The following is a 24,301-nucleotide window of genomic DNA, read 5'->3' on the forward strand; positions in this document are numbered from 1 at the left end:
TTGCACACTGAACCCCCCCCACCTTTTTCCAGGTAGCAAAATATCTTCCTATTTGCGTTTTGTGTCACCTAAAAAATTGAAGGGCAGGGAAGACCGGCTGAAGAAGTTCTTGTTTGTGGGGCAGCAGGTTGGGAGATGTCTTGGCTGCGGAGCGTGCCAGCAGGATTTGGGGAAGGAACATAACTGGGGGTTTTATGTTGGAAACATAAAGTTTACTGCGCTACTGGAAAGCGTTCCAGTGCCAAGGTAATGACTGTAATCTCAGGAAATCACTGGGTACCTCCATGTTTCATGCAGAAGCTTAAAGCGACGCAGCCCGAAGCCCGGGAACGCGCTGTGTCTGCCCATCGCAGGTGTGCGCCCCGGCAGCGGTGTTGCGGGAGGCCTGGCTGCCAAAATAGTTCAGTGTCGCTACAGCGGTTGCAGGTGGTGATTGCCTTTCAAGTTGTTGATCTCCGTTCTGACGTTTTTAGGACAGTAAATGAAGGAGGAGAAGTGGAAAAGAAAACAAATTAGAAACATCCCACGTGTGGCTGTCTGGGACTGCAGTCGTGTGGCTTTGTGGAGAGAACCCCATCCTGCGGGGAGTCAGGGAGGGGCCGGCAGGGAATTAAAGCTGTTAGTGCCAGGAGCCCTTATGCCAAAAGTAAGCATTGGTGATGGGGCTCAGCGTAAGGCAGATGGTGTCGTACGTACCCTGAAGACCACTCTGGGGAAGCACGAGCGAAGCCACATGCCGTGCATGCCACAGAGGGCTTGTTCCTAGGAGCAGGGTGGAGAATGAGAAGCCTTCATTCACTCAGAGGTGCGATTCTGGCAGCGGAGTCCTGGTCTGGGAAACCAAGAGAATTGCTTGTTGGGGCACAGCTTTTATGAGGGACACAAGCGTGTCCCTCACGGTATGGTACACTAGAGATACGATACCGAAATCGCCTCTTTCGGTCTGCAGGTCTTGTTAGCTCTCCGTCCCGGTCTCTGCTTTCCATCCCCGTCTCATTGGGGACCAGCTCGTTGCGCTCTCAGGATTCACAGGGAGAGTAAGTGCTGCCTGTTCAAGTACTTACGAAGTACAAGGGCTGAGATAAATAATTTACTGATTGATGCAGAGCATTGCTAGCTGAAAAGCGGCTTACAGTCTCTTAAAGGGCTAGCAGCAAGTGTGGGTTTTTCCTCTTCTGGGGGAGAGGAGTATGGGCCATGCCGCTCATCAGCAGGGCTGCTTCCTTCCAAGGGAAAGGTTTGCTGCAATGAGGTCAAGCTAAGACCAGCACTGCTTTCTTTTGGGGCAATCCAACCTGACTTTGGACCTCACCGATGCAGCAAGCCCCGGGGATTGTGTATCGAGTGAGAAACCTGGTAGCCGTGTGGCTACTTTGCAGGCTCACGTTTATTGTCACTTTGTGCTTGAAGATTTATTTTGACTTTTCCCTCAGCATCTTGTAGGACTTGGCCCACAATCTCTGCTTGGCTTGTCTGAGTGACATCCTGATGCTGCTGCGTGAGAGATCTTTAACTGAGGGCTAAAGGGTTTCTGTGTGTTCCCCCTGCATTGCTTTTGCAATTTTTATTCTAATAAATTAGAATTTCTCTTAGGAAGAGAAACACATCTCTTGCTATTTACTTTGCTCTTGGGCATCTTTCTCTTATTGCTGTAATGGCATCTTGCAATTTTTCATCAATTCCCAATCTTGTGCAAACAGAAGAAAAATAGTCAACTGTCCTGATGTAGCTAGAAATTAAGCTGCAGCTATTGTTTCATGGACTTAATGGGAAAATTGGTGATAATTGCTAACTAATGCTTTTTGAAGGGGTTTTTAATGTGTGAAAAGCTGTCAAGCTGTCAATCACGAGAAAGCCTGGATAATGCACAGCTCCCCTGACAGGTGCCTCTTATTATATTGCACATCCTCTTCATTCCGCAAGCTTCAGCTTCTCCAAATTTGCCCTTTAATGTTTATTTTTCCCATCCTCTCTCTTTATTACTTAAGCAGTCTGATACACCCGTGCAGCGCAGTGCAACGGATGTAATAATCATGGAAGAAAATAACTCAAGTTGCGATCAGCTTTGTAATGCTGTATTCATCAACACTTTCACAGTCTTTTGCCCTGGCACTTGGCGATGCAGCCACCTGCCCTTGTTAAAGCTAATAACCAGCTGTGTTGGCAGCGGGCTTACGCAAACACCTGGAGACTAGACTAGGAGGGTCTGGCATTGTGATGAGCCTTTAAAGCCGCACAAGTGTGAAACTCTGACTTGTGTGAACATTTGCAGTCCTTACGAACAGTTTCTCAAGGCTTTTTCCTACCACATAGGGCATTTAATTTTCTCTTTATTTCTTTTTAAAGTAAATTTTGAGAGCAAATGGAAGATTTTCTTGCAATCCCCTGATTCCAGAGACATAGGTTTTTCAGAGAAACCCTTAAAACAGTGAGATTTATAATAAAAGCAGAGTACTGGACCACGCTGAGTAGCATCTCTCCACAGTGCCTGCTTTTTTAAGTGTGTGAAAGGCTGTCAAGTTGTCAGTCAAGGCAAAGATTGGATAATGCACCACACTTCTCATGATTCTGGGTTTAAAGCATCATGAAGCAGAGCTTATCTCAACTCAGGCACCAGTGGCATCGCGCAAAAAGCACTACAAATGAACAAAATCAGTGCGGAGCAGTACAGTGTTCCTTCCCAGGCCATCCCCCCACCTCCAGCAGTCTTTGCAGGTGAAAACCATCGCGTTACCCACCACCAAGGAGGTCTGGCGTTAACGTCTCTGTAGCAGGATCCTCGGCTCAGGCTGGGCAGAAGCTGGAAGAGCTCTCCGGCAGCGCTCCCCTCCTGCTGGAAGAGGTCGTACCAGCGCCACGAAAGGTCCATGTGCAGCACTGGCTGTGACATAAATAACGCTCCAAAGTGCCATGATGTCATAGCAAAGCATTGCGGTCATCGTGGCAAATGCCGAGGAAAATAAGAATAAAGAAATAAATAACAAGCTCCCTTGGCCAGCAGATAAATCAAAGCTTAGCCCTTGATCTCCCACTGCTCACTAGCCTGGAACATAAATCCGAGGGTTTATCATTAAGCTTAACGGGTCATAAAATCTGGGCTATTTTGGAGGTAGTTGCAGAGATTTGCAGCCCAGGCAGAGAGCAGGCTCTAAGCTGCTGGGTCTTGTGTAACTAGGTAAATAGCAAGCTTCAAATAATGCTATAAAGCCATCAGATGTAATAACTAAGGCACTCGGGCAAGTGTCGGGGAGCGGAGCCTCGCTGGTGACAAACTTACTGATAATGACTGCAAGAGACCCTGGTTTAGAGAGACCTTTAATAACCGGCTGAGTTCCTTTGGCTTTACTTGAGGGCAGGTGTGCACAGCCTGGTTTGTGCGTGGTGCTTTAGCCCTCTGCACGGCACCGCTTTCTCTGCCGTGGGCCCAAGAGAGCAGGCAGCACAGTACGGGAACGGGCTGCAACACGGTCACTTTGTCACTGCCGCTTAAATATTTATGGCAGCGCTTCACAGCATGCTAGGAAGTGCATGATAGCCTGTTATGTAAAAGTAATAAAGTTTTAGAAGTAGGAGGCTTTGCTGCCGCCCTTTGCTAGTAAATCTTTGCTGCCATCCGTAGTGGGGCTGTGTAAAGGCCGTGCCTTTCCCCCCCCCCATTTTTTCTGTGTGAAGTGTGAATTAGCGTCTTACTGGCACTTGGAATCGCGTCTGCTTTAAAACTGGTGAGACTTCGGTTCAGGTCAGAGTCCTGTAAAAATTAATGGGTGTTTGGGCAGAGGAAAGCCCTCGGGGACTGATGTCCCTTTGGGGCAGTACTTGCCCTGGGGGTGAGGTGCCAGGCTCTGCTTTTGCAGGAGGGCAGCAGGTCTGGGGTGTGCGCAGGGAATGGATCAGGAGGCAGCTCCCTCTGCCAGACAGGCAGCTGGGGAGGAGGGGATTTGGGTCTTTGGGGTTAATTGACAGCCCAGATTAGCTGTTTTTTCTTTTGCTGAAAGAGCATCACGGAGCATTGATTACCCTTTGGTGTACGGACTGTGCTGCTCCAGAGAAGGGGGCTCTCAGTACCTGAGGTACAAAGGCAGCTGCTGTGCCTGGACCTAGGATATCCGAGTTGCTTGCAGGCACCGGGAGAGCACGAGGCCTTGTGCAGGAAGGATGGGCACGTGGGGAGCAAGTGCAACTTCACCTTTCTGTTTGCAAAGCAGAACGTTGAAGCATGTTGCTCAGATCAGCAGCTGTTGAGTTTTGTTATGGTGGTTGTGTCCTTGGCCACTTTGTATGAAGACCATGGGTAGCTGAAGTGTGCCAGGTACTTTGTGCTTTGCAGCCCTACCAACAGCTCCTCAAATTCCCAAATTTCAATTATTTGGTGGCAAAATTTGCCAACTTCTGCCTTAGGTTGACCATGCTGGATTAAAGTTGCTGTAAAATGTTTGTTTCCTGGAAGGACTGGTGAGGAGAGGATATTTACCCATCTTAAATTTTCATGATTTTGAAAAGAAACAATTGCGCCTCTATGCTTTGAAGCAGGAAGAGCAAGTATGTAAATTGAAACTGTCAGTAAAATCTGCATGGTCCCAGATTTCAGTCCAAGGACTAACTGGGTCATCTATTCCTTGAGCAATTTTAGCATAAATAGTCAAATCGTAGGCACTTAAAGTGAGATGTGTACGTAAGCACCGTAATGAATCAAGGCGAAATTTCCTTCACTCCCCTGCCTCTTAAAGGTGGACATTGGGAACCTGTGGTTAGTTACGTTTAAAAACTCAGGGATAAAAAAAAGCTGCAGATGACTTGACTGTTTTTTGGTACCCACTGCTGGAAACTCCTCTGGTGCCTTGGCTGAGCGAGGCCATGAGTGCAGCACAGCATCCCCTCCCGCAGTGCTGCTCTCGTGGGCTGAGATATGCAGCCAGCTGGGCTCCCTGGTCCCTCCGCTCCTCCAGTTCAGCCTCTCCTCCATGTCGGGTTTCAGGAGGCTCTGCTGGAAGGGCTGGGGATGCTTTAATTTATTTGGTAGTATTAAGGCTTGTCACTTTGCTGTACAGGCACACAGGGATGTGCATTACCCAGCTTTATGGCCCCAGCGCAGAGGCCCAGCGAAGCTTTGGTTTCAGTGCAGTAATTCTGCAAACACTCTTCTTGAATTTCAGACCTCAGCAGGCCTCTGGACTCCTGCCTTTTGTGGTGGCATAGAATCGGCCTGAAAATCTCGTGCGGTGGCAGGATGGATGTCACTTGGTGTTGAGTTGGAGCCGGGGGATAAAGCCAGCTGTTCTGAGTTTTGGGAGATGTGTCTGGATGGGAGCTCACTTACAAAATGCACCCCTCTGCACCAAAACTCCCCAGACTTTGCTCTCTCCCTCTTACATTTCTCTTCTCTGAGAAAGCCTTGCCTCTTTCTGAGTTTTGCTGCTTTATGTAGGCTCTTTTCCCTCCTCCTCTCACCACTCGCTGCCTCTCCTCCTCTGCCCCAGTTACTAAAATCTCCTCTCCCCAATGCGTCATCTTCAGCAGCAGAGCTCCCGTCACCCGCGGACTGAAGGCAGAGCACGCTCGCGGGAGAAGAAATGACCCCGAATCTCTCTTAAGTTTTCAAGTGGCTGCAAGTTGCGAGCCTCTCCAGGGCAGCACGTGGAGGCTCTGCTGCCCTTTGCTTCTCCTTCCTTCCTCCGGCAGCGCCTTCCCTGCTCCTCGCTGGCTGGGCTCACCCCGCGGTGGAGCAAGAGCAGCTTTGCATTTGCAGAGAAAAGGCACCGTGGAGTTCCCCCATGTACAAATAGCAACTGCAAAATCCTCTGGTAAGGGTGACGGCTGCCTTCAGGAATATGGTGCTTTGATGGGGGGGAGAAGAAATAAGAGAGCGAGGAATTTGGGAAAGATACGTAAAGCAAACCAAAACAAGGCACGATGGCAGAGCTCAGCTGAATCAGCTGGTGAGAGGGAGTCAGTTCGGTTGCTGGAGCAATCGAGTTATGATTTTCAGTGCCTGGAAATAGCTCCTGCAAGCAGAAAGCTTGCAGATGAGGGATCAACTGATCCCATCTCTATCCTTGGGGGTTTTCAAGCCGCAGGCAGACCAAGCCCCAAGCATCCTGCCCTGGTCCTGCTGCGAACGGGGTCCCTCGGCCAGGGTGAGTCCGTGGCACTGGTCGGTGTTTGGAGAGAAGATAAAGACTAACAAAAATACTCGGGCCAATGCCAAATGGAAGTCTTATGAGTGACATGGCAAATTTGTTTTAATGTAATCTGGGCTTAATCACTGCTGCTGGCTGTACTGATGGCTTCCAGGTCTGGCAAGGGAGTTGGTCTAGGTAAATTGATTTATTTTCCTGCTCTTCATTACCCAGGGTTGTGTGTACTTGGATAGTAAGGAAGAAACAAAAGAAAGGGGACAAATTAAGTGAATGCTGCCAGATTAATTATTCCGTTTCTTTTCAACTCATATTTATAAACCTTCAACTTTGGATGGGAACGTTCAAAATTATCTTCGCTTGCAGTGACCATCTTTCCATCTAATTTAAAATCATTCAGCTTTTCAAGGAGCAATTATGCTCCATGCTAACAAATGAAAAGACATGGCAACATCAGAAAAACTGATTATTCAAGCAATCTTTCTTGCATAAAATAGCTAACTAATGTCCCTGTTTGAGTCCCCGAGTGCTATTGCAAATGTTCTCCTGAAAGATAACTTTATTCTCGGTGCAGTGGCGGTCTGCTTCTCATCTCTGGTTGTTCTCTGTGTTGTCACAGTGATGGTTTGGGGGTTCAGAAATTAGTTTGTCTCTTGTTTCTCTGGTTCTTCCGGCATTTAACGATTTTTCTGTCCTCTGTTTCCTCAGAATGATGAAAGAGATGTGCAGGGAATGGGATTTGTGTCCAGCTTAGAAAGCTACGGAAATCTTCAGGCTCTTTTGCTGCCCTGACCATTGCCCCCGAGGCAATCAAGTTTGAGATTTTTGCAGGACAATAACAATCGGTGGGTGGTGTTGCCAGAGAGGGAGGTTCGTTTGCAGGTATCTTGATATATTGGCATGGAGGTGTTTGGTGATATATCCTGGTTCAAGAACTGAGAAAAGGGGGAGGAAATGTACCAAAATATAGGCTCTTTCTAAGTAAATAAGTAAATAAAAATTCTCAGCTTTTAATTTTTCATTTTAAGCTTGGTAACTTGGTGTAACTAGTGCAGTGCTGCACTTGAAATCTTGTTGGGAACAAAAGGAAACGTGCCTTATAGCAAAGCTGAGAACTTACGGCTAGTGAATTGTGAAACAGCACCCCTCTAGTGAAATGGTGGTTATTATTAGTCCAGATCAAGTTATTATAGAAAAAGGAAATAAAAAATGCTGCTACAGAAGCAGACGCAGTAATAACTTAAAAGTTGCTGTATGCTTCTAACTATTATCTGTACCTTTCTCTGCTCACCTCTCCACTACCCTCCTGGGAAAAGGGGGGTTGGGGTCAGGGTAAGGGTTGGTTTTTGGATGTTTTTTCTTCCTTCTTGGCTCCCCTGCAGGTGTGCCTGGCATTCTGTATGGTCCATCAAAGCCTGCCCCCAAATGGGGGTGCAACCAGCAGATGCAGAGACTTTCCCAGAGGCTCAGCTGAAATGCAGGCAGAGAGGCTGATTTTGCAGGTGGAAATTACTCTCTAGTAGCGCTTACTGGGGGCTTTTACCCACGGAGCCTTCCTAACCGTCTTGTAAGGTCAGAAGCCTCTCCTGCAGCCAGGCGTTTCTGCTCCTAGTCCTGACTGCTCCTAATATTAAAAATGCAGTGAGTCATCGGCGTCCCGCGCTGCCTCCGGGAGGGACATCTTGCTGCCGGTGGCATTTATTCTTCCCTGCTGGGAGAAACAGGAGGTTGAGGTTTATGGTTTTCTTCCTCTTGGCTCTGGGATCTGCTTGGGGCTGTGTTTGTTTTCCAGCATGCTTTAGCACCATCTTCTTTCCTCAGGTCTGCATGTCCCTCTTGTATCTGTGTTTACTGCCTGTAGAGCACCTTAAACATGTCGGATGCTTGTTCCTTATTCTCTCTGCTGCACCTAAAACTAATTTTGCCAAGGTCTGGATTTCTGCACTTCATAGTGAGATATTTGTGGGGCTTTTGCTTTGCTTTGTTGCCCATGGGGAGTCCAGCATCGTCCCATGCCCGCTTTCTTATCTTCCTATGCCTGCACCCCGCTGCATGGCATCCTGTGCCCCTGCCCGGGAGTGCCCAGCCACGTGGTGCTGTGCTGTTCCTCTGCGCCGCCTGCTCACGCCGGATCATCGCTGTTTCATTCCCCGCAGAATATCCTCCTCTTAGTACTCTTGGAACAAGCATTATGGTTACGTACAGAGATAAGCCACCTGGTCAATAGAAGAATTGCTGGTACAGCTAAATAAGCTGCAGCAAAGCCCCAGGCAGGCACAGGCAGAGCCTAGCTCTCGGCAAAGCCAGTGCCTCAACATGTGCTGTCTCATCAGGGTATTTGCTGGCGTTGTTTCCTCTCTCCATCTCGTAAGAATTCTTGTCTATCTATTTTCAGCTCAATTATTGCTGAGCATTAGGTTGATGCTTATAGGAACTATTCATAAAGGTTCCAAGATTTCTTTCCTGACTTTTCCAAGCCAGGCCCTTGCCCTGGTTTGTTGAGGGCATGCTGCCTTTCCTCCCCAGGGCTGGACCTGCTCCCAGCGTCAGCTCGAGTCCTCATCATTCCCAGCCTCTTCCATAACAGTTCACTGGTGTTCTGAGCCTTTTAGGGGATGTTGTACATCAGCCCCGAGTTCTGCCTGCAGGCTCCTCTCCCTCCTGATGGACAGCAGCTACCGAGTCCCTCTGCAGCATTTCCCAAGTGTGCTGTGCCCTGAAGGGTGCAGAAGATTGTCCCAGACTGAGGCTGTGGTTTTCTGAGGCTCATCTGTTCTGATTATATTTAGGCAAATGAAGTATTCATAATTATAGATAAAATTAAGGGGAGGAGGGAGTGGTTCCACATTTTGAACGCAAACATTTAAAGCAAATGCAGCCTGCTGGGAAGCATCACATTAAATTGCATGACTTTAAAAGAAAAGAACGTCCGTTTTACTTGAGTCCACGATACGAAAGATTAGGAGTTAAGAGACATTTTTTCACCCACTTTGGAAGTAAATGCATTTTAAATTTAATTCTTCAGTGCAGCTGCCTCTTCCACGTCTCTCCGCAGAAAGCCTTCCCCGTGCCGAGGAGCGATGTAAAGATGTGGGCTGCATGCTAATCCAGCTGGAGATGCCAAGCTGCCTTTCCACCCATGGGAAGTTTCCCCACCACCACCTCCTAGATAAGTGTACGACTGTCTTTTCTTTCAACACGCTACCAGTCTGGGGAGAGCTGTTGGGTAGCGTAGTAGCACCAGCATTTCTAATTAAGCCAAAACAAACTGGTGTGTGTGAAGAAGGCTTATGGCACTGGGCTGGGGCTGGGGCAGCCAGGAGTGGTGCTGGGATGCTTCTGTTAGCTGCACGTCCCTGGTGGGTACTTGTACTTACTGCTCCTGCAAATGCTGCTTGCTTTGAGCTGGAAAATCATCCTGCAAAAAAATAAAAAACTGAAGATGCTGGTACATTAGGTATGATGAACCTCTGGGGAGTCCAGTGGTACCTGAGCTTTGTTATCACCCATCCACCCCAGGAGGGATTCCTGAGGGCATGGAGCATCAACTGCCAGCACTTGGAGAGCCTGGCTGGAATAAAGGTGAGGCTTTGTTGCGTCCTCACCCCCTTCATCTTGATCTGGTCTGTTCCAGAGCCTTCTTTCTCCCAGTTCTGGCTGCCTTCCTTTGAGAAAAGTGCCTTTTGTAGGAAAACCCTAGGCAGAACCTCCTACTTGTCCTACTCCTCTTTCTTCACAAGAGCATATTTTATAGTTTGAGCTCACTGCTTTTGAGCTCATTAATGCTGTCACATCATTCTAAACACATCAGCTGTGTCGATAATATGCAATCTGAAGCCATTATTCTCTATTCTCTAGAAGTGATCTTTCTTTTTGTTGTTATAATTTTTGTACAGCACTGCGGTCTGAGTGCACTTCTCCCTTGTATTTAGTGACTTATTAAGGCTTATCCAAGTCACAGATTCCCAGCGGATGTTCTGAGCTTGTTTCTTATTTAAAAACATCATCTAAATTCAAATCAGGAATTAACACAGTTCTGTAAATGACATTCACCCCTCTGTAGAAGGACCAGCATTAATCCTATGCGCTGCAGCAGCATTTCGAGCCTCGTTTGAGGACTTTGATGGGTTTTACATGAGCCTTATGCAAAGCAGACACCTCTGCAGTAGGTTGGTAGGGCTAACACTGCCTGCTTCAGGTACTGAGCTTAAACGTGTCAGAGGGGCTATTTAGGACATGGGTGCCCTGTTTAGCCAGGGGAGAAGACCAAGGGGTTGGTCTGGCTCCTGTAAGACTTCCTAGAAACCTCCACCTTAATTATTATTATTTTTTTGCCTCCCTACCAGCTGCCAGCAGCAGTCCGTGCTGTCTGTGTTGCTGGAGTTCCCACAAAACCCATTGCCTCCGCAGGGTAGAGCGTTCCCTAGACTTAGAAACTGAAGCAGACCCCAGTACAAGAGGATGCTGAAATACTTCTCCAACGTTATGCTGCTGGCTCAAAACTGTTCCTTCTTGCTCTTTGCCATTTTTTTCCGGCATGGATATGCCCCCTGTAACTGTTGGGCTACTGCGAAGGCCGTGACACAAAGCCAAGCTTGTTTGGCTGCTCTTCTTTGTTAGCTATTTTTGTGTTACCTGGATCATTACTTATCAAAGAGCACCACTACCATGTGAAATAAACATGGTTAAACTTTAATAAGTAGCATAAGAGATGCTCTTTTTGATGCTGTGTGGGCAAACATTGAATGATTCTTGGAGGAGAGGAAAGGTAGCAGCAAGTGTTTTTACCTCGTGTGTTTAATATCTCTCATAATTACTTAGTGAGTGGGAAAGCGAAGAAAGGAAATGGCAATTAAGAGCAGGGCTTTTTTTTCCTCAATTACCTATCACGTTTTCAAATACATTGAAATCCCTGAATGAAATCAGAGCGTAACGATGGCACTTGTATTTGCAGACTTTCTTAGACCCTGACTTTTGCAAGGCAGAGCTATTCAAGTTTTATATGGCTAAGCGCGTTTGGGTACGTGTAATGATGCTCCCTGTCCCCGCGAGGTGTCCGAACCGATCACTTTTGCCTAGATTCAGAAGGTCAGTCCCAAAGAGCCCCCGGAACCGCTTTGTCTTTTCTCCAGCATTTCTCGGGCTGCTGTTTCCTCCCGCTTGCCCTGGCACAGGGCACGCTGCATCCGACCGCGCTTTCTTCTGCAGCATCCGCTGCTTTATTTGAGAGCCTTGTCTGGAAATTAATGGTTCGTTGTATGGAAATGTTTGCTTTATTGGCTCTTCCTTACCTTCAGCTGTCAGCCAGTGCTTCCTTTTATTCCTTATTAGCGATAACAAAGCCATTTTTACATGATATTTTCTTTGTGAAGGGGGTTTTATGCAGTAATCACGTTACCTCTCAGTCTTGCTTTAACCAGGCTGAACAGATTGAGCTCCAGATTTCTCATTCTAAGACATTTTCCTTCCATCCAGTCATTTTTACAGCTTTCTCCTGTATCCTTCTCGTTTTATCAGCATCCTTTTGTGAAGGCTGACCACAAAGGCATTTGTGCTGTTCCGGGATCCGCTTCAACAATTGTGACACATGGGGGTGAAGTTGTCTCCCAGCTTGTGCATGTTGCATATCCATTTACAGGACGTGGTTTAGGCAGAACATCCCCCATAACGCAGGGCAGTTGTGCTCTGGTCTCCCGAATATTTCCACGGGGCGTTTTGTTAGCAGCTGCTGTGGCAGGTTCTGTAGGTACCCTTGCAGTCCGTGTGATGCATGATAGTTTTCTCTTTTCACTGCTTTTTCAGTGATTAAAAAAAAAGGCAGAAGTTTGACAGTACAGAGCTGTTCCTGGAGAAAGATTGGTTGCTAACTTAGCCCAGGTATTCCTAACGCTTTTCCTTACTTGCTGGTATTCTGGTTTGGCAGCTAAGCTGAAGTTCAGTAAGTGTCTCTGACCTTGCTGCAGGGGAAGCTGTGGGAACATTTGTTATTTTAAATCTCTTTACTTTTCAATCGTCAAATTCAATTAAGGGAGAGTTTATAGTTTCATTGGGAAAGGGCAGTGGCTGCAGAAAACCCAACAACGTGAGCTGTTCCAGGGTCCAGTGAGTGTTTTCAGGCTCTCGGTGGTTTTGCAGCAAGTGCAATTAGATGGTAGGGTGCTCTAATCCCATGGGCCTCGCACGAGGTCTTCAGACAGACATTGACATGGGCTTGGTCAGTCTCTGGTGCAAAAAGAAGTTAAAAAACCTTCCAGGAATTCATCTGAAGCTGCTTCCTAACCAGAGAAGCATATGGGAACTTGGGTGCTTGTGCTGACCTGCTGCACCTCGTGTGCCTGGCTTCACGGGGGACTTGCTGGTAAAATACTGTTCTCAGGGCGTCGGGATTTTCCGATAGATGACACTGTTAGGTTTCTTTCCTGCCCTTTGCAGTAAACTTGGCACTTTGCGAGAGTCTCAGACCAGACGCTCTTTCTTTCCCTGCTATGTCATCCCCCCTCCCTCTCCTAATGATAAAAAGTATTATTTTTCAGTACCATTTCACAAAACTCTTGGAGGCTCTGAGTGACTGAGAAGGCAGCTGGGAGGATGAATGTGTCATCACCGGAGCAAAACATAGATTCGGGGAGTTTTCGTGGTGGCGGTTTTTTGTTCAGTTGTTTTTTTTTCCCCAATGTTACCGTTTCTGGTGGGCCAGCAGATGGAACTGCCCACGAGGCCATATTTATCCCTGCAAAAGCAGCTGCTGCAAAATGCTGGGGCGAGGGTTGCATGGACTCCTGTGCTTCGGAGAGGCTTGTTATTACGAGAATAATGCCCCTCTGGTTGGCTCAGCGGCGTTCTCCAAACTGGTACTTGTTCCTGAGGTTTGATTTAGGCCAAGGGAATTGTGTAAGGTGCAGCTGCAAGTCCGGTTTGGTTCCTCTGAAGAAGGAAAAAACGATCAGAGCAATTTGGGGGTGAAACATGGTTTCCAAGCTGATATCTTAGTGTAGGACATCTGGTGACATCCATCGGCATTTGAGGAATTAAATGTCCCTGCCGGTACAGAAGCAGTGCCTGCCCTGGGTTCCCCATAAAGCACAGATGTGTGCACCAAAGTGAACAGCAGTTCTCCAAACTTTGGGCATCTGGCACTGGTCCTGAGAGGTCTCAGAAAGGCAACAGCCAAAAAAAAAAGATGGGGACAAAGGTGCTACAAGCTGTGCAACAGCATCACTTGAAAACTTTGATGTTTGGGACCGAGAAATTGAGACCAGTGGCACCAAAGGTTTGCTGGGCAGGTAGAAGGATAAAACCAAGAGGATAATACAAATTACTCTGAAAGTTAAGCAAGGCAGCAGCAGGTGGAGACAGCTTGTGGGCTGCCACGTGCTGCAGTAGCTCCTCTGGCAGCACTCGCAGCCCTTTCACATGCTGCTGCCCGAAATTCAGCATAAAGAGCAGATGGGAAGAGATGAAACTTGGTGTAGCGGGGCAGCCCTAGAAATTTCTGTGCTGCCTGCAGCTCCCCCGTGTGCCAGGCTGGTCCTGCCTCAACCACACGAAGCTGGCTGGAGCCAAAGCAGCCTCTTAGCAAAAAAAGTTAGTGGGCAGCCTGTTGGGCAAAAATGCAGCAAGGGGGACACCCAAGAGAGCAGCAAAGCTGGCTTCTGCACCGTGCTTCTGGAAATCCCCTGCGTGCCGGGAAACCCTTTGGAAATGAATATTTAATGCAGAAATAAAACGATTATATGTACGTGTAAATGCTGTATTTATCTCCCTGCTGCCCTGTAAATGGCTGGTAGCTGTCGGCCCCGGGGGGCTATAACAATTATCGCTCTACTGACTTGGCTAATAAAAAATCAATTCCAGCGAGACGGTCCTGTGCTCTCCTGCAGGAGAGGTGCTGCAAGCCTTATCCCTGCTTCAAGTGTGTGCCCCCAAGGAAGAGGGGTCTGCTTTGAGTCCAGCTTTCCCCTGGAGTGGAAACTGGTGAAAATGCTGGCTTTCTGAAGCCCTCTGCTCCTGGGCAGCAGCTGAGATCTAAGGCTGAGCAAGGGTGGGACGTTGTTTGTGGGCATCGAAGCCCATTGCCCATCTCCTTGGGGGACCGATGCTGGGTCTGGTTGGGCTGAAGTCTCCAGCAGGTGCTTACAGCCACCTCCGTTACACACGGTCATGTTGTCGTGTGTCCTGGGGGCAATATATCATTTGTTCGCTGGTAGACTGCCCTGTTCAGACAAATTAGACCTTTTTAGCACCATTCTTATTAATTGGCTCTGACTGCACCGCATTAATTACAGAAGGGATAGTGACGTTGTAATTGCAGAGACTCGTTCCCTGATTTGAGGACAACAGACAACGCTCGGCATGCGGCTCGCAGGGAGGGTTTGTTAGCTCTGGGGCTGAACGTGGCACTTAAGCCATTAGTGTAATCTTGTGGTGGCTGCAATTATGTGAATAACTGGCTGGGAAGGAGCCAGAAAATAGCAGGGTATAAAAATAGCAGCAGGGAGCACAAACTTGGTTTTATAGACAAAGTGGGAGCGGAGGGGGCTGGAGGTGGGGTGTTGACACTGCTGGGTCCCAGGGCTGCTCTGGATGGCTGCCGCGGCTCGTGCTGGGTGTGGTGTGGGTTGGTTGGCACCCGGGGGAGTTGGCGTCGTCGGGCGCGGAGATCCCTGTCCTCCTGTTAGACATCTGGGGGAGCTAATTGCTTTATCAGTGCTGCTGTGTTTCAGGGCAGGGGGGCCTCTGGTCTCCGGTTTGGTGCCCGGCAGGAGTTACGAGATCAGTACCTGTACCTGCCGTAGGGATGCACGGGGCTAGCAGGCAACGGAGCGCCTGCCTTCCCTGCAGGAATTGGGCACCTCAGCATCTCCAGCGCGTTTTTAAGACTTCTTGTTTACCTGTAGTACCTTTGGGGTTGGTTTTCGAGATTCCCCACCCAGGCCGACACCTATCCCCACTGCATATCTCCGTGTTCCCTTGAAAGCTGCCCGCGGGGCACGTACCCAACCAGTTCACTTGCTGTTGCCCAGGCAGAGGCAGCGATTCCCGTACCACCCTGTGTGCGCCTGTAACCGGCTTAACATACCGTATCATGGCACTGTAGAAAGTCAAATCTCTTTTTAGCCCGACTTCCTAAGGAGGCTTATGTGATCAGGCTCTGTTTATATCTTCATCCCTCCCTTGAAGAACTTTTGAACCCGCAGGCCAAGATCAGCCAAACGTAGCAGCAGCAGGTGTTGATGGTAGGAAGGCTGCAGGCTTTGTTGGAGCTAGGTAAGGCAGTTTCTCCTGGTGGTGATGCTGAAGGAACGTATATCTGTGTCAGCTCGTGGGTGATCAGACAGGAACTTCGCAGGAGAGGTTTGTATACACCCAGACACAAACCAGCGGTGGGAGTCGCATTTTTTTTGGTGGACCCTCGACATGCAGGTCCTGCTGCAGAGGCTGCAGGGTTCCCCAGGTGCTGCTTTCCTCAGCCATGCAGGAGGCAGCTCGGCTGCGAACAGCAAGCTGTGAGTAGCAGAGGGGACGTCGCAGAAGCAAATGGAAAAGCTTTCTGCAATGTTACGGAAACTGGCAAAATTTGGAAGAAACAGAACAAAATGTGCATTCTGAATTTCTGCGTGGCCTGTGTCCAAAGCACACAGGGAAATTGGGAGGGTGGCAGTAGCCAATATTGTAATTCAAAGCTCCACATCTTGGGGAAAAGGGATGGAGAATCTCTAAGTTCTGGTTTTTACAAAAACTTTCCAGCGCATTTGACGCTAGAGAAAATGTTGAATGAAGCTGAACCCACAGGTTCAGGCAGGGGAGATTCATTATTTTTATCCTTTAGCTTGAGAGCACAGTGATAGGAGAAAACCTGGGCAGGTACCTTTGGGGTACCCTACGCCTTGCTGAGACGCGGAGATCCTGAACCTGTGAGCCCGTCCAGGCTCTGCCTTTTTCCCATGGGCACAGAAGGGATTCCCCACGGTCTCGCCTGACCCGAGAAAACTAAAACCACACCCTCGCGGTTGTATCTCACGAGCAAAGCACTTCGCTGGTGTAAACTGAAGTCTCTCAGCAACAACCTCAATAAACTAAATCCTTCCCGGGGAGAAAGCGATAATCATGTGAAGAGGCCCGACGTCCCCCGCTGTGCATCTGGCAGTCAGCCGCCCGCCAAGCAAAGCGGCTCTGCCGCGCAGAGGGAAGGGGACCAGATGGGTGGGGGATTAAATCCCTAGGGGAGTCGGGGCTGGCTGTGCTGGTGGCCCTGCTCGCTGCTGCTTCGCATCAAGGTGTGGGAAACGCAGCGGGACCAGAGGCTGCCAAGGAGCTTTCTTTCCATCTTGCGTGCCCTTCTTGCCCGTGCTGGCGCCTCCTCATCTCCTGGTGGGTCGGCAGCTCCTTGAGGAGCTCGTGGAGATGGGAGAATTGTATCTGCAGAAGCTTTCCCTCTTGTTTAGAGGAGGCGATGCACCTCCCCATCACGGCAGCAGCAAGAAGCAGCTCTCGTTTGGCTATTTCCCATTAATGAGGAAGAAATGGGAGACTTTAGGGGTGCGGTCAGTCACAGCAGCTGTTGCGAGCCTATTGACTTCAGTGCAGTTGCCCCAGATGCGCATGGATGAGAAGGAAAAAGGGATTAAGCGGTGATGTCTCTGGGTGCCTGGTGCAGGCTCTCCTCTGGTTAAATTGAGGGGGTTTGTCATCGTGTTAAAGGGGAAGGAAAAAACAACTGCTTCTGACTTCAGCACTCAGACCTCAAAGAGCCATCTGAGATGCCCAGCTGAGTTTTGCAGCTTGGATTTGGGATACAGGCAGAGGATGGCAAGCAGTTATTCCATGCCTGCCAAGCACATGCACAGTCTTAGCCAGCGTGGCCAGTGGCATAGTTTTTGAAAAATTCTGCTTACCTGTGATTATTCTTTGAGCTCAGTGAATTATGCTGGGGAACGCTTGGGACGCTTCTGTGCCTGTGCATCAGGACCAGTGCGGGTGGGTGGGGAGGATGGCAGGTGAAGGGTGCACCCTGATACAAACTTGTTTAAGGGAAATGCAGAGGGATCGGTATATTTGAGGATATCTGATCACGTACCTCCTGAGGCACTGGAGGTAAGATCCGCTGTGAACGTTTGGATGCCATTAGCAGCCCCAGCACCACTGGTTTGGCAGATTCTGGCACTGTTTTCCTGCTCACGCAATCAGAAATGGTCTCGCTGCCCTGAAGCCAAGTGGTTGCATTTCTGCCTTGCACGTGCTAACTCTTGAAATACCTTGATCAATAAGACTGTTCATCTTGGCATCATCTGCATGGTTACACGAAGGCAATCACCTTCCACTGGTGGTTAAACAGATCTACTTACAGAATATCTCGCGAACTAAACCAGCAGATTTGGATTGCTTTTTGCACAAGACACGTAGCTGCTTCTCTGCAGGGCTTTGTGACAATAACAGGTCGTCTCTTGGTCATAGTAACTTTCAAGATACAGCCGAAAAGAATGCCAATTAGTGTTTATATAGGTAGAGCTAAAAGTTTTTGTTCCTAATTTCTAGGACACAGCTCTGAGCCCACTGCACACGCAGTGTTTTCTAGCAATTAAAACCACTGTTTTCTCAAGAAGAATTAAAATATCCTAAAAGAAAAGGCATATAACATCATCAAAAAGGCAGCGAGCAAAACTATCAGATGCCTCAACTCTTCTTAACATTCTCCTCTTTTTCAGGCTCTTGTACCTTTTGGGATCTTTGAGGTATGAGTTGCTGTTGCCTCTGTGCAGTTCTCCAATGTATTTTGATTGATTTGTCTGTGATGACCTGTCTGTGCAATAGTCATCAGGGATGTGTTGCATGACTTGTCCAAATACCACTTAGGATGAAGGCCTCTGAAAAGATCCTCCAGCGAAGTCTTTATCTTTTTTTTTTCCCCACATGTGAACTCTGTATTGTATCCTTTGATTCCTAAATATTTTCCTCCTTGCTGCATCAATCTTATTTTCAGCCTTTACTCTTCAATCTTCATGAAACTAATGTAAACAACTACAACACAAAGACTTCTGAAGCTGGATGTTTTTCTGCTTGGAAAATCTTTGAAGCTTGAATTTCTACTGCCATCATTTTCCTGCTGTTTTCCTGGTGCCTTGTGCTTCTGGACATGAGTCTTCCAAGAGTCCATTTTCCTGCTAGCGTGAGTGCCAGACTTTGGTACTTGAATAACTGAGTTCCTGCCTGTAGGACTTTCTGGACTGGCATTCTAATTCTTCTCATGCAGTTTATTATTTTTGGCCTATTAATTCTGACGGTTGTTAATTTTAATTATGCGAAGTTGAACTTGATTATTTAACCTTAATTAAGCCACTGTGGGTCTCCATTCCTCAAACCACTTGAGAAAGTATTATGGTATTCCCTTCCTGACATAACCTACATTTAGAGCATCGGCTAACCTTTTAAAACCAAAGAAGAGAGGGATGTCTCATTGCTTTCATGAAATGAAGGTTATTAAGGCCTGACGGCGGGGTTTGACGTGGTGGAGGTGTCACGGGAGGATCGCTGCAGGTATTCTGTCTGCTCTGACACCTCCTGAGTTGGACACGCGGCTGAGCGCATGGGCAGCCCTACCTTATTCTAACCAGCGGGCAGTGCTTTGCCGTGATAAAAGCCTGCAAATAGGGTTTTATTTATGTATTTCTGCTCTTGAAAAACAGCCTTCCCAGTTATGAATTCTAGGGGTCTGCTTGTTATCTCACTCAAATCATCTCACACCAAGTGTGTGGGACCTTTTCCCTGAGTGTGGCGTGACTTTCAGACTAGGTAGTACAGGCTGTCTAAACCAATGTTTTTAATTTACAGTCCATCTTATTTTATCCAGGGGCCTCAGAGCTGACTGTTAATAAACATCAACTCAGACATTTAATTACGTGTAAAACATACCACAGTCCTGGATTTATTTTTAAAGAATTCAGCGGTATGATACCCAGATTTTCATGGGTTTTATTTAATTCCTGTACCTTCCTGCGTGGCACATGGTCCTGATGAGATACTGCAACTCTTCAGTGATGTGATTTAAGTACTTGAAGCAAACGTCCACCTTTACTGGGTGGAACATGGGACTATTGCTCTGCCTTGATGAAAGGAAAAATGAACCTGTGAATACAGCTACAGGCCTCTGGGGGATCAGGGTCCTCAGCTCGGGTACGAGGGGGCTGAAGGAAGGTTTTGAAGATGGCTCTGGTGGGGCTCTCACACTGCCCGTCCTCCCGGTGCTGGAAAATACAGGTTACCCGGGGAAGGAGCTGAGCGCTGTGGGGCTGTGCATTTCTAGGGTGCTTTGAGGCAGGTTTCTCTGCAGCTGCAGGTGCCACAAGCTTTCCCAGCTGTGTCTCCAGTACCAGTTCTGATGTTTATTGGGGAAGATATTTCCCAAGTACTTTCCCTAATACTTGCATAAAATTGACTGCTTTCCAAACATTGCTGCCATGAATTCCTGCGCTAAAGCATCCAAAGGAGACTCATACAAAAATTAAGTAGAGCATTTTATACTCATACATACGTTACAGAGATCCTGCCTTGATCTGCTTCCACCTGGTTATAAACCTGGCCTAACTCCCTCCTGTGCAAGCTGGCAATCTGCTGCTTCCCATCCCAGATGATCTTCCTGGACTTATATTGGCATGGGGACCCTGGCAGAGAGCTGTGCATTGTCCAGGTTAGAAGTGGAACACAAATACGTGGAAATCTTCCTGAAGTAACACATCGCTTCTAAAAAAAAATGAGAAGGTGATGTAAAATGCATGGCTGGTTGGCTTGCCTGTTGAGTAAGAGATGGTTTCTAGAGGACATGAATTATGCACTAAGTCATTTTTAATATTAATTTGATTGGTGCTTGTTAAAGTGACTGTGGCAGTGACGTTCTGAAATTATTTTAAATAGTCAGAACCTATGGCAAAGAGCTGCCTCCCAGAAAAGTTACCTTCCTATGAAAGCTCTTGGTGAATTAAGCCACTTCTTGCCTTGGAGAAAGTCAGACCTTGGTCCCGTGAGCTTTGATAGCTGCCTTACTTTAAGTGTAGGGTAAGTCCCATCAACCCTTGTAAGACTGGACAGCAGGAATAAAGTTCTGTGTATGCACACATATGTGTAGGATCAGGGTGTAAATCCCCTCAGCCTGCTCTGTACCTCTGAATCGGTGACTTCACAGAGCAACGCTCATACGAGAAGAGGTGGACTCAAAGCTCTGAAGTCAAATCCTGGCTCCGAGGGTGACTGGGACAAGTCACCTCACCGTGCCATCAAACGCCGTTGGCCCTGCTCTTTTTTTCCCCCACTCTGCTTTGTCAGTGCCCCCAGGGCAGGGACTGCATCGTGTGTGCAGCAGGTGCAGCTCTCGCCTGGTGGCGTTACCTGAGCAGAGTTGGCAATAACAGCGCTGAGCTCGGCTCGTGTGTATCAATGAAACTGTGTTCAGACAGAGCCCCTCGGAAGAGCTGGTTCAGCATAATTCCGTGTTGGAGTGGGGGGCGGTGCTGCAAGAGGTCTCGTTTATATAAGTATTAAAAAAAAATCCTGGGATGCTATCTTGCAACCAAATAAAAGGTATTCTAGGCCAGATTTTGCAGTTATTTGAGCAGTGACTTGCAGAGCCTCATGTCAACTTGAGATCTTTTCCCTGGCTGCACAGGTGGTGTTTTTACCAAGTGTTTAGAGTTTTTCCCTGTGTGTAGAAATACCACTGCTCGTTGAGGGGGTTGTTGCTGCTCAGTGATGGAATCATCTGTGTAACTCTGCTGGCAGCTGCTGGGGGGCTGAGGTGGGAGCAGCGGGGCCTCATCCTGCAGGGCTCCCAGCACACAGCAGCGGTTTGGTGCTGGAGGCCGAGTCTTAAAGCTCGGCTTGGCCAACAGTGTAGGGCCCATAGGGTTTGGTCCTGCCAGAGACACCTGCCCCTTCTGTTGGCTTTGGCTGGTGTGAAGCATGCTTTGCTGCTCCTGGGATCCTGAGCAGCAATGCTGCAAGGGACGGACCTCTTTCTTGGCAGAGGTGGGAAGAAAGGCTTGAGTTGTGCTGCTGACAGGTGGCGGACCCGGTCCCAGCCTCAGTCTCTGAACTTTTCGGTGTTTGGAGGAGACAGAGACACCAGTACCTTGGTAGTCCCGGTAAGGAGACTCCTTCTGGAGATCCTCTGTTAAATCCCTGCTTTGAGTAAGACCTTGAAGAGATCTGGACCTGCTTCTCCCATCGCAGCTAAGCCATGCAGCCTCTTGCCATGGGTGCAGTCATCACCCTTTCCCCTTCCTTGGTGATTTCACAAATAACACCTTAATTTCTAGGGAAGCAGCCAAAGTCCATAAGTACCTTCAGATCCTCCGACTGTATTTTGACAAATATGCTATAACCATTTGAAAAAAAAAAAGAAGAAACAGAAAACCTCTATTTCAGTTTTCATTAGACACATGGCTGATCTTTCTGTTGGTCTCTTCTGACTTCATTTCCGTAACTGTTTTTAATTGTTCCCAACAGGACGAGTGCTTTCCAGCTGGGCTGAGTGGTTGCCCTCGCAGGAGACGTTTCTTCAGCCCGCAGTCGCCGTGAGCTCCAACACACTGGTCCTGTGATTCTCAGCGCCGTGGGATGAGACCTCCCGGTCGGCTCAGCCTCAAGGTGGGTCCTAGCTCAGCCTGTCCTCTGTGAACTCCCCGGGGCGTTCGTCGTGTATTTCTCCTTGCTTGCCAGCTCTGTCCTTGCTCGCAGCACACGCTCCTGCAAATCCAGAGCAGCCCCTGGCTGCCGGCTGCATACCACCGTAGGTGGTGTTTCTGTTTTCAGAAGGGAAGTATTTGTCAGCAAGTAAAACATTTACTGGTGGAAAGCTGCAGCATCTGCAATCCCTGGTTGTGTTTCTGGCAGCAATTTCAAAATCTTTGCCATAATAACAGTAATTTAAATAGGCACTGTTGAGTGAAGGACAATTAGAGAGGGTTCACTTTTACGTTTTCCTAATATTCACCACAAGCTGCCACCGAGCCTCATTCTGCTGATACTTACAGCATTACAACTGGGCGACTCCTTTTAAATCAGTGGCAGGAAAGCGATGTAAAAACCAGAGGAGCGTTAGGTCCGGCACCTGGCGCAGCTCCCAGCAGGGCGCTGTGATGCTGTAGGTGGTCGCAGTGTCTTTTCTGCTCCTGCGGAGATCCCTGCACAGCTGCTCTCCCTGACAGCCTGATTTATGCCCTGCAATTTATGGAGCTGAACAAATGATTGTAGGAAAGCTATGCACTTCATTACACTTGACCAATTTTCCCAAGCCAGAGGGCAAATCCCTGCTTCTCTACCTGTGCTCACTTTGTGCAGCTGCCCTGCATCCTCTTCAATAGTCTGAAAGCCACAGATTAAAGGATGTTTCAGGGGGCCTAAGGAGTCACTCACCCTCTTTTGGAAGTTGAGCTCAGGAGCGGTGTAAGTGTTGCTGCATTTTCCCACTGGCTGTGATCTTCCTAGAGGATGCAGCAGGGTACTGGGACCAAATCCAACAGGGTGTGTGAAGCAAGTTTGATCCCATATTTCACATAAAATAAAAAATTTCAGGGCACCCATGAGCAGAACAGTTCTCTAACATTAGGATATAGTGGTTGTCTTGTTAAAATAGTTTTTTATTGTCTCTCTTAAATCTGAGTGGACTCAGTACGGTGTAATGTGAATTAGCATCACTGCCATGAAAGGAAGATACCTCTCAGAACTGAGCCTTTGGGTCTGCTGTCACCCAGCTTCCCTGGAGGGGAAGTGTACCTGCAGTTCAGCTGGGGAAATAATGGGTTAGTCACACAAAACAGCTGAAGCAGAGTAATGGCAAAAGTGTTTTTATCCTCTTCAGAATGAAAACTGGAGAAAATTTCTTTAATTTCATTTAAATTTACTGAATGTTTGATCTCGAAGCTCATTTCAGGAAAGAAACTGAGCACTTGGTTTCACCTCCATTAACCACTTTGATAGTCCAGGAACTGCATTGATACTGCCCAAGTTAATGAAGTGTGCAAATTAAAAGTTTTGTCTAGTCCCTCCACTTTCTCAAGCGTATCTGAGGCCCAAAGTGGCCCATTCATCAACAGTCAGCTTGCACAGGTGTTGCAGGGGTAAGAGTTGAGCCACGGGGTCTTTGCTGGTGGTGACAAACAAACCCAAAGACACCAGGCCAGGCTCTCCAATCCCAGCTTGAGTTTTCAGTGCTCCATGGTTAAGAAATGCAGATTCCCATATTTGAACCAAGCACGTCGAGTCTGGAGCATTGCCAACACCGCGCAGTTGCTGTTTCCATGGAGGCAGCTGTGAAAGCAGATTTTTCCTTCAAAGAAAGGAAAAGCACGGGACAGAGCACAGGCACTCCAAACGGGTGGAAGTTCTTCACCAAACCCTGGCAGAAAGTGAGCCCCCTTTGGCTTCTCTTCTGTCAATGGGTTTCTTAGAAGCCAATTGCAGGCTCGTTTTTGCAGAGAGACCCGGATCACCCATGTGGTGTGGGTGGCTTCTGGCATCCTGGGGTCACGGATGGAGATGGGGCCTCACCGATCTCAGCAAGCCTTACTTCCAGCAACGAGAGAGAGATGGGAGAAAACGCTAAGCTTGAAGGGGTTTTATGGATTTATGAAGCCCTCCCGCTGGGGGAAGGGAGCTGCTGAGGCTTTGCCTGTCTCTAATAAATTCAATTCTGAGCGATCAGGGTGCTGGGAGAAATATTCAGAGCAGACCCAGCAAAGCGGACCCGCAGCAGCCACCACGTGATGTGGAGTTAATTCCGTTACTTTCGCTTCATCCCCTGTAAAATGGGGCTGGACAAATCCTCCTCCTTGCCTGGTAGGAGCTGCTCCCTTGGCTTTTCCCTTCAGTACTGGATCGAGTCAAAGCTACTTGATCAATTTAGTGCCTTCTCTTCTGGCCTATCCTCCCTTACCCAATTTTCTGTTACACACCTGTCCCCTCAGCCTCCACCTCCACTCATGTCGGTACCTCTGTGCTGCTCCTGTTGTCTTTTCTTCCTGCAAACCCAGCACAATTTCTGCATTTGTGCCTATCGCTCTGCCCTCATCGCTCCCTGAGAATCTGTTCGTGGTTTCCCTACAGGTATTTTCTCTTCCTTGCATTCTTGCTGCAGGCTCTTACATCAGGGCTTTTTGTTAAATACTGGGAGCATCCTT

General features: G+C 48.2%; 1 protein-coding gene across 6 annotated transcripts in view; it reads left to right on the top strand.

The window, feature by feature from the left end:
- The window catches only part of PAK5 (p21 (RAC1) activated kinase 5), a 124,024-nt gene that overhangs the window by 33,561 nt on the left and 66,162 nt on the right, over positions 1-24,301 (top strand). For 2 of the 6 annotated variants that reach the window (XM_080585540.1, XM_080585544.1), the window contains 2 exons: positions 9,160-9,309; positions 21,630-21,770. The gene's annotated coding sequence lies outside the window, so the exon portion shown is untranslated. The other 4 variants (XM_080585542.1, XM_080585546.1, XM_080585543.1 and 1 more) reach the window with 3 other exon arrangements.

Source organism: Anser brachyrhynchus, assembly GCF_964034855.1.
Source record: "Anser brachyrhynchus genome assembly, chromosome: 3".
Lineage (NCBI taxonomy): Eukaryota > Metazoa > Chordata > Aves > Anseriformes > Anatidae > Anser > Anser brachyrhynchus.